Source organism: Peromyscus californicus, unplaced genomic scaffold, assembly GCF_007827085.1.
Source record: "Peromyscus californicus insignis strain IS unplaced genomic scaffold, ASM782708v3 Scaffold_4__1_contigs__length_199733344, whole genome shotgun sequence".
Taxonomy (NCBI): Eukaryota; Metazoa; Chordata; class Mammalia; order Rodentia; family Cricetidae; genus Peromyscus; species Peromyscus californicus.
Window position 1 is genome coordinate 138166467 of NW_026294562.1, and position 10561 is coordinate 138177027.

Genomic DNA, 10561 nt, shown 5'->3' on the forward strand with positions numbered 1-10561 from the left:
AGTGAGTTCCAGGAAAGGCGCAAAGCTACACAGAGAAACCCTGTCTCGAAAAAACAAAAAAAACAAAAAACAAAAAACAAAAAAACAAAGAAACAATTAAATGAAGTTTGTTATTTGAAAAGATTAAAAAGATTGGCAAATATTTAGCCAAATTAACCAAGAGAGAGGACCCAAATTAATAATATTAGAGATGAAAGGGAGACATAACAACAAACACCAACATTATAATAGATAATTATAACATCATTATAGCAGAATCATAAGGTCATACTTTACAAATCTATATTTCAGCAAACTGGATAATCTAAAAGAAGTGAATAAATTTCTAGATACATAGATACATTTCTAGGTCTATCAAAGCTAAGTCAAGATGAAATAAATAATTGAAATAGACCCATGACATCCAATCAGACAGAAACAGTAATTAAAACTCTCAACTGAAGGGAGAATTAGTCTTTCCCAGGAATAAGCCCCCTTATTGGTTAGCCAATACAAAGTGATTAGCCCTGAAACCATATACACATAAACAACAAAACAAATCCAGAAGATTGTATTTATATGTTTGTGTATCTGTGTGTGTGTGTGTATGTGTATGTGTGTGTGTAAAACAAAAAGAATCAAAGAATCAAAGAAAAAGAGGCTATCAGTTTGAAAGTGGAGGTGCATTGGAGGGGTTGGAAGGAGGGTACTTGAGAGAAGCTGGAGGGAGGAAAGGGTGAGGCCAAGTGATGTAATTCTATTTTAACTAAAATGTATTATAAAATAAAACTCTCCCAACTAAAAAAAGCCCTGGGCTAGAGAGATTCAGTGCAGAATTCTACAAAACCCTCAAAGAACTAACAACAATACTCTCCAAATCATTCTACAAAGAGAACATTAAGTAACATTTTAAAATTCTTTATACAAAGCCAACACCACCCAGTGGCTGGAGAGCTGACTCAATGGTTAAGAGCACTTGCTTCTCTTTCCGAAGATAAAGATTTGACTCCCAGCATCCACATGGTGGCCCGCTCACAACCATCTGTAACTCCAGTTCCAGGGGAATCCAAAGCCCTCTTTTGACTTCCTCAGGTACCAGGCATGTTGTACAGAGGGTGCATACACACACATGCAGGCAAAACGTTCACCCATGTAAACAAATAAAATACATCTAAAACTTTTAAAAGAAAATTGTAGGCCAATACCTGTAAGGAACACAGATACGAAGTTACTCAATAAAACACTTGCAAACCAAATTCAAGAACACGTCAAAAAGATTATCCACCAAGATCACGTCAGTTTCATCCCAGAGATACACAGATGGTTCAACATACATAAATCAATCAACATAATCTCAGCATAAATAGACTCAAGGATAGAAGCTGTATGATCATCTTATCAGACGCAAGTTGGGGTTTTCAGTGGGCAAGATACAGAATAAGCATTTAAAATTACACAACGTCTCTCTGTGATAGAGATTTTATTACAGAAAGACAAAGGGAAAAAGAATAGGAGACTAAATAGAAGAGCAGGGTAAAGGAAGGACTATGGGAGGGACAACTAACACTAAAGGCCTTCTGAAAAACCATATGGAACCTACTACTGTATAATATTCCTAATATTAAGACGTGTGTGTGTGTGTGTGTGTGTGTGTGTGTGTGTGTGTGTGTGTGTGTGTAAGAGGACTCACCAAATAATAGGGGAGACAATGCCTCAACTAGATATTTTATGCCTCCAGTGCCAGGAATAGATTATGTCTTGTTGAGTCATTGGCCAAAGGGTCTCCATAGAAACCCCAAAGCACTGCAGGTGATTGTTAAGGCTATTGGTTACTGTGCACAGCCTGATGGTAAGGTCCTGCAGACGACACTTAGATGTGTCATTGTACCTGGAGAAGTCAGGTTGGTACCTACCTAGAAGCTTTACCTCTACTGTCATCATTCATGGTACTAGGAGGTACTCTGCACTACACAAGGAAAAAGACCATCACCAGTATCTCCCAGCTACGAAGTCTGAAACTTACAGCAGTGACCTGCCTGCAAGATACACTGGCACAATGGTGGCAGAAACATTATGGGAGTGACCAACCCCTTTCTGATTGGATTTGCGGCTCACTATCTGAAATGGGATTCATACCTGACACTGCTAAAGTTTCCAAGAACCTGAGACTAGCTCGACCATGGGCCTAGGTGAAAACCTAATGCTATTCTTCTGCTAAAGGAACACAGCAATGAGATGACTGCTAATGACGTTCTGCTCTACCCATAACCAGTTCCTCACTCAGCTATCATTGGAGAAGCTTCTTCTTGCTGTAGATGTGAACACACACACAGACCCACAACTGGACAATGTGCAGAGAGTGAAAGCCTTCAGAGGAACTTAGCCCTAAATGGGATGTCTTCATCAACGCTCTCCCCGCAAGGCTCAGGGATCTATGAGGAAGAGGACATGGAAATATTGTAAGAGCCAGAGGTGAAGGTTGATTCTAAGGAAACAGTGTCTTCCAGCGTAACAGGATGGTGAGCATATGAACTCACAGAGACCATGGCAGCATGCACAAGACCTGGGCAGGTTCAAGCCAGATGGGACCCATGAGAGAGGGAAGTGGACACGGACTTCAACCCCTAATCAAGAAGCTATCTGCAATTGATACCTGCTGGCAAAGGAAAAAATCAGTTTTCGCCAATGGAGTCTCACTGGGTGTATTAACCACACTTCAGGACAGGCTCCATGCCCAGAAGTAGTTGGCCAACACAAAATGAACAACATAGCTTTTTTTTTAAAAGAAATTTTGTCTCACTTTACTTTGTTTTATTAATTTATTTTATTATTATTATTATTTTACTTATTGGTCTTTTGCTTGTTTATTTTTGTTTTTGTGAGAAGTTTTTTGTGTGTATGTGTTTCTTTTTTTATTGTTTGCTTTTGTTTTTAAAGAGAGAGGTAAGAGATTCGGAGGTTAAGAACACTGGCTGCTCTTCCAGAGGTCCTGAGTTCCATTCCCATCAACCACATGGTAGCTCACAACCTTCTACAATGAGATCTGCTGCCCTCTTCCGGCATCCAAGCATACATGCAGGCAGAACACTGTACATAATAAATAAATAAACCTTTTTAAAAAAATATAGAGAGAGAACAAAGTTGGGAGGGTAGGGAGGCAGGGAAGATCTGGGAGGAGTTGGGGAAGGGAGAATGATCAAAATATATTTCATGAAAAAATGTTTTAAATAAAAAAAACATTTTTTTAAATCACACTAGCAGTGGAGGAGAACATCCTTAGCTCAATGTAGACCGTGACAAAGACCTGTAAGCAGCACATTCAGGAGTGGATAAAGGAAGAGGACACTATGGAGACTCAGTTGAGGCAAGGCTGAGACATGTTATCTTTTTCACACACACAGAGAACTACAGGCAGATTTAAAAAGCTGCTTTCAGTGTTTGTCTGACTTCTATGGCATCCACAGGCAAACCTCAATCACATTTAAATATACCAGGAAAATGAATGTTTAAGAGTTAGAGATTGAATTTTAGCTGTTTGTTTGTTATTTGTTTGTTTATTTATTTGTTGAGAGAAGGGTCTCACACAGTCTGGCCTGGGCTGAAGCTCTGATTTAGCTGGAGTTTGAACTCCTGATCCTCCTGAGTCCAGTAAGACTGAATGGTTAGTGTCACAAGTTACAAGGGCATAAAATGGAATACAATCCTAAAAAAGAACTCAAAGCCCTAATTCCCTCACAAAGACACTAACTGAACGACACATGGTACAAAATACCTTTGTTAGCACTCCATGCCAATCACAGATCCCCAGGAAAGTTCAAGCCAAGGTCAGTGTGGTAGTTTGAATGTAACTGGCCCCCATAAGCTCATAGGGAGTGTCACTATTAGGAGATGTGGCTTTACTGGAGTGGGTATGGCCTTGTTGGAGGAAGTGTGTCACTGTGGGGGTCGGCTTCAAGGTTTCCTATACTCAGGATACTGCCCAGTATCTCAATCAACTTCCTGTTGCCTGCAAGATGTGGTGGGACTCTCAGCTGCATCTCCAGGACCATGCCTGCCTGCATGCTGCCATGCTCCTGGCCATGATGATAATGTACTGAAATCCTGACATTGTAAAAGGGTCACCCTAATTAAATGTTTTACTTTATAAGAGTTGCCATGGTCATGGTGTCTCTTCACAGCAATAGAAACCCTGACTAAGACAGCAAGCCAAACTGAAACAAGCTTATGTGTTCTAGCCCTCCCTCAGAGTCAGCAAACCAGTTTCCTCCTGGAGAAAACCAACTCTTGGCTTCCTCTTTTGGGGCAAAGAAAAGAGTGGAACAGACAGACAGACAACAGCTTCCAGCTTCCTGGAGCTGCCCGAGAGGCTGCTTTCTGTGTCCTCTGATTTGGAGGGCCAAAGGAACAGGCATTCCTTGGCTGTCGGGGGACTGTTGAGAATAACCAAGAAGCCAGGGGTTTGTTCCAGTGACCGAGAGCCTACAGTGTTGAATCAATGCCCCAGAAGGAGGAAGGAATCATAAGACTGAACGAGGAAAGCTCTGCCACGAGGGAATCACACACCAACCCAGAGAAGATGCACGAGCTGGGCGTGCATCCTATGTTAAGTACAACCAAAAAGATTGGAGAAGGTGATTGCTTCGAGTTAAAGATACAGTCCAAGCATATTACAATGCAAAGGAGCATGGTTCAATCAAAGGAGTAAGATAAATACCGGAAACTGACCCTTAGTAAAGATATCGATGAACTACAAAAAAAAAAAAAAAAAAAAAAAGAATTTAAAATGATGAGTGTTCTATAAGAAAAAGGTTTTAGAATGAGGAAAATAGAGAATTCAGATAGAAGTGTTGGACCCAGGAAGGTCATGGAGTTATCTAGGTGTAACATGAATCTTAAATGGTCTTATTAATAAAAAACAAACCAGGAAGCCAAATATTGGGGTGAATTTTGGAAGATCAGAGAAGCAAAACAAGCCACAGCCAACCTCATCTCGCTAACTTCTCAGCCGATCCTGTTTCCTCAAACTGGAAGCCTCAGAGTCCTCATCTGAATGGATCTCAGCTGAACTGCTGCTAAAAACCTAAAAAGCCAGTCTGAGGAAACAGGATCGGCTGAGGAGTTGGTGAGGTGAGGTTGGCTGTGGCTTGTTCTGTCTTTCTGATCTCTCAGCTATCACCCCAATACCTGGCTCCAGGTTTGTTTTTATTAATAAGACCTTTTAAGATTCGTGTTACATCTAGGGGAAGGCACTAAGGCATGGGGAGTCCTACAGCATGAGGTAGAAGCTGTGGAGCCAGGGATGATGCTAAAGCTGACCTAGGCTAAGGCACCCAGGTGCTCAAATCTCATGACACATGTGGTACAAGCTGCCAACCCAAGAAAGAGGATAAAGATGACCCGTGGTAAGATGACCATATTCACAGAACCCTTCGCATTCAGGACAAGCTCTGGACCCAGGGAGAGGGCTGGAGATGACCAAGAGTAAGATGCTCAGGTGTATGGAGTTCCACAACAAGTGTGGGAGGCTGTGGAAGTGGGTACCAGACCAAAGCTGATCCAGGGTAAGTTGTCCAGGTGTGAACTGTCACATTAGACAGTAGCAAAGGCAGGGACCAGCCAGGGGTGTGTTGATCTTTGGATAGTGACCTGGTATTTCAGACTGTAGTAGACTCTCAGAGGAATGCTGGGGGATAGATCCTGAGGCCCTAATTGCCAATTCTAGAGAGGAGAGCAATATCACACCCTCATTGCAATTCAATCCTCTCCTAGATAGTGAGTACCTCCACTGGAAGAAAGGTAAATTTGAAAAGGAAGGAAGGAAAGAAGGAAGGAAGAAGGAAAAAAAGACATAATCAACAAACTAACTCCAGATGTGTAAGTGTCAACATATAAACAAAAAGAACACACAAAAACCTAAGACAACATGTCTCCAAAAATGATTAAGCCTATTGTAATGGCCCCCAATGAGAATGATTTGGAAGAATGTCCAAGGAATTAAAATGGATGATTATAACTATGTCCAAACAATTCAAAGAAGACACAAATATTCTCCAAGAGAACAAAAAACAAAGGACTAAATGAAATAAGGGAGTCAATTCAAGTTATGAAAGTATAACTCAAAAAAGAGAATTTCTGAAGAAAAGCCAAACTAAAACAATGCTGGAAATGAAAATCTCAGTGGAAAAACCTCACCAACATGATGGAGCATGTGGAAAATGGAGTATTAGGGCTTGAAGACAAGGTAGAAGAATTGGATCATTCAGTAAAGGTCAATGATCCTTTAAAAAAATAGTATCAGGACAAGGGAGTTATTTTAAATACCATGAAAAGATCTCATTTTTGAATTTTGGGCATAGAAGAACACTGTCCTAAATCCATATAAAATATTTTCAATAAGATCATACAAGAGGGCTGGAGAGATGGATCAAAAGTTAAAGAATACTTGCAGCTCTTCTAGAGGATCTGAGTTCAGCTTCCAGCACCCATGTCATGTAGCTCACAGTCACCTGTAACTCCAGTTCCGGGGACTCTCCAGACGCTAGCACACATGACACAGACAGACAGACAGACAGACAGACAGACAGACACACACACACACACACACACAGAGAGAGAGAGAGAGAGAGAGAGAGAGAGAGAGAGAGAGAGAGAGAGAGAGAGAGAGAGAGAGAGAGAGAGAGAGAGAGAATCTTCTTTTTATAATTCACAGATGCAAAGTTCCCAGTCCTGGAGAAAGAAGCTCATCCAGGTACGAGAAGCACACAGAATATCAGACAGGACCAGAAAAGAAAGCCTCCGTAACGTATTATACCTAAACACTAATTACACTGAATGAGGAAAAGATGGCATTGAAAGCTACAAAAAAAGGCTGCTCAGTCATTTATGAAGGCAGACCCATCAAAGCAACAGCTGTTTGTTTAATAGAAACCTGAAAACCAGATGGGTCACGGAAGACATATTTTGAGTTCTTCAAGAACACAACTCAGCAGCATTATTTATTAAAATTGAAGGAGACATGAAAGGTTTCCATGTTAAAGACAGACTAAAGGATGTATGGCCACTAGACCAGTTCTACCAAGAATACTGGAAGGAATACTCCAGACTGAAAGTCAACTCCAGACTGAGGATAAACACTCTCTCACTCGGGAGAGAGGTAAACAACATTAGGGTAGTTTCATCTAAAGGGTCTAAGAAAATACCACACAAAATTACAGGAATTACATCTTTCAATAATAACTCTGAATATTAAAGGTCATCAAGAGGGTCTAAGAAAATACCACACAGTCAACAAAATTACAGGAATTAACACATCTTTCAATAATAACTGAGTATTAAAGGTCCCAAGTACCAGAGTGGCAGATTGGATTAAAAAACAAGATCTGTAGTTTTGCTGCTGCCAAGAAACTCATCTCACCATCATAGACAGGCCGTGGAGTGAAATAGTAGGAGAAGGTGTTCCAAGAAAACGGGACCAAACAAGCAGGCAAGTAATAGCTGACAAAATAAACTTCAGTCCAAAAAGGAGAGGGAAAGGGAGTCACTTCATATTCACCAACAGAAGAACCCACATAGTACACCCCGGTGTATCAAGTTTCACGAAACAAATTCAAATTAACCACAATGTAGTAATTGTGGATGACTTCAGCATCCCATTCTCACAAATAGACAGGTCATTTGGACAAAAACGAAACAGAAATATTGGAGTTAAACGACATTATAAGTCAAATGGACCTAGTAGATATCTACAGAACATTCTACCTCAAACTTTCTCCAAATTTATCATCTATTAGGACACAAAGTAAATCTCAACAAATACAGAAAAACTGATACAATTTCCTGCATTTTATTTGACCACAATGGAATAATGCTGTGTGTATGTATGTATGTATGTATGTATATATATATATATATACACATATATGTATATATATATGTATATGCAGCAATAGAAGCTAAAGATAGTATATAAAGCTGTGGAGACTAAACAGCACACTACTGAAGGACACATAAATCAAGAATAAAATTAATTTTTTAAAGACTGAATGAAGCCGGGCAGTGGTGGCGCACGCCTTTAATCCCAGCACTCGGGAGGCAGAGCCAGGCGGATCTCTGTGAGTTCGAGGCCAGCCTGGACTACCAAGTGAGTTCCAGGAAAGGCGCAAAGCTACACAGAGAGACCCTGTCTCGAAAAGACTGAATGAAAATGAAAACACAGCATTCTAAAAGAAAATTCATTGTGCTAAGCGCTTATATGAAAACATCAGAAAGCTCCCAAATGAACATAGTTTAATGGTGCACCTTAAAGCCTTGGAAACAAAAGAGTAGTTTATAGGGAGAAATAATAAAAATCAGGGCTGAAAAATGAAATAGAAATGAAAATCAATTCAGAGAATCATTTAGATGAAAAGTTGGTTTTGAAAGCAAAATGGGCAAACCCTTAGTTCAATTAGCCAAAAGAAAGAAAGAGAAGACCCAAAGCAAAAAAAAAAATGGAGACATTGCAACAGATACCAGTGAAACTCTGAAAATCATCAAGACATACCTCCAATCAGCAATTCTCAACCTGTGGGTTGCAACCTCTTTGGGGGTCGAACATTCCTTACATAGGGGTCACCTAAGACCATGGGAAACGCAGATATTTATATTACAGTTCATAACAGTAGCAAAATCAAGTTATGAAGTAGCAACAAAATAATTTTATGGTTGGGGGGCGGTCACCACAACATGAGGAACTGTATTAAGGGTTGAAGCGTTAGGAAGGTTGAGAACTGCTGCCTTACACATAGATTCCACTAAATCAGAAGATGTAAAAGAAATAGATGAATTCTAGATGCACACAACATGAAAATTAAACCAAGATGAACTAAATAGTTTAGACAGATCTGTAACCAGCAACAAGAGTGAAAGAAAATAAAAAGCCTCCCACCTGAACAGAGCCCCAATGAAGTCACTGCAGAATTTTACCAGAACTTCAAAGAAGGGTCAACCCTGACACCCTGAAATTATTCCACAGATAAGGCTTCCAAACTCTTTATGGTGCTCGTATCACCCTGATACTTAAAACCAGACACACACACCACACACACACACACACACAAAAAAAAAAAAAACACACAGAAAGAGAGGGAGAGAGAGAGAGAATATTACAGACAAGTTTCCTTGACTTACATAGATGAAGAAATTCTCAGTAAAACACTTGCTAACTGAATTCAAGGTCACATCAAAACTCATTTATCATAACCAAGTAGACTTCATACCAGAGACTCAGGATGGTTCAAGGTATGTAAACCAATAAATGTACTGCATCATATAATGGACTCAAAGACAGAATTCACATGATTATTTCATCTAATACACATTAAAGGCCTTTGACAAAATCCAATCCAAAATATTTACCCTTCCAGATAAGAGAGTCTAAAAATGTAGGGAGCATAACTCAATACAATAAAGGTATATATATATATATATATATATATATATATATATATATATACATAAAACATCATATATAGCAAACATCAAACATCATTCTAAATGGGGAAAAACTCAGGGCACTAAGATTAGGAACAAGATATGGGCGGCTACTCTCTTTACTTCTATTCAGCACAGTGTTCAAAGTTGAAGTTTGAAATAAGCAGGAAAGGAAGACACCAAAGCATCCTTATTTGCATATGATGGTATGATAGGATTCTATACATAAAAACTCTGAAGACTCCAGCAGAAAAGTTTAAGAGCTGATAAACTCTTTCAACATAGTAGCAGGATACAAAATTCACACACAAAGGCCGGTAGATTTTGTATACATTAGTGATAAGCATACTGAAAAAGAAACCAGGGAGACAGTCTCATTCACTACAGCCATACACATATACGCACAAACACCTGGTAATAAACCTAACAAAGGCAGTGAAGACTGTATGACTTTGAACAAGATGCTAGAAGATGGAAAGATGTCCCATGCTCATGGACCAGAAAAATTAATATTGTGAAAACAGTTATCTCACCAAAGTGTTTTAAAAATTCAATGCAATCTCAATCTAAATTCTGGGACTGGGGTTAGAGGGATGGCTCAGATATTAAGAGTGGGTACTACTCTTGCAGATGACCAGAGTTCAGTTCTCAGCATCCATGCCAGGAGGCTCACAAGCATCTGTCATCCAGCCCCACGGGCATCTGACACCTGTGGCCTTTGTAGGCATCTGCACTCACTTGCACGTATTCACACCCAGACACCCAAACACATGCTTTTAATATTTTAAAAATTAAAGTGTAAGGCCATTCTTCACAGAAAAAAAATCTCAAAATTTATATGGAAAACAAAAGACTACAGATAGCTAAAGCAATACTGAGCCAAAAGAATACTACTAGAGGCATCACATACCAGATTACAAATTATACTTCAGAGCCATAGTAATAAAATCAGCATAGCACTGGCATATAAACAGAGACTTAGATCAATGGAACAGAAAAAAAGACCTAGATATATGTGTATGTGCCTACAACTACCTGATTTTTTTGACAAAGATGTCAAAAATATACATTAGAGAAAAGATAGCATTTTCTTGAAAAAATTCAGATTTAT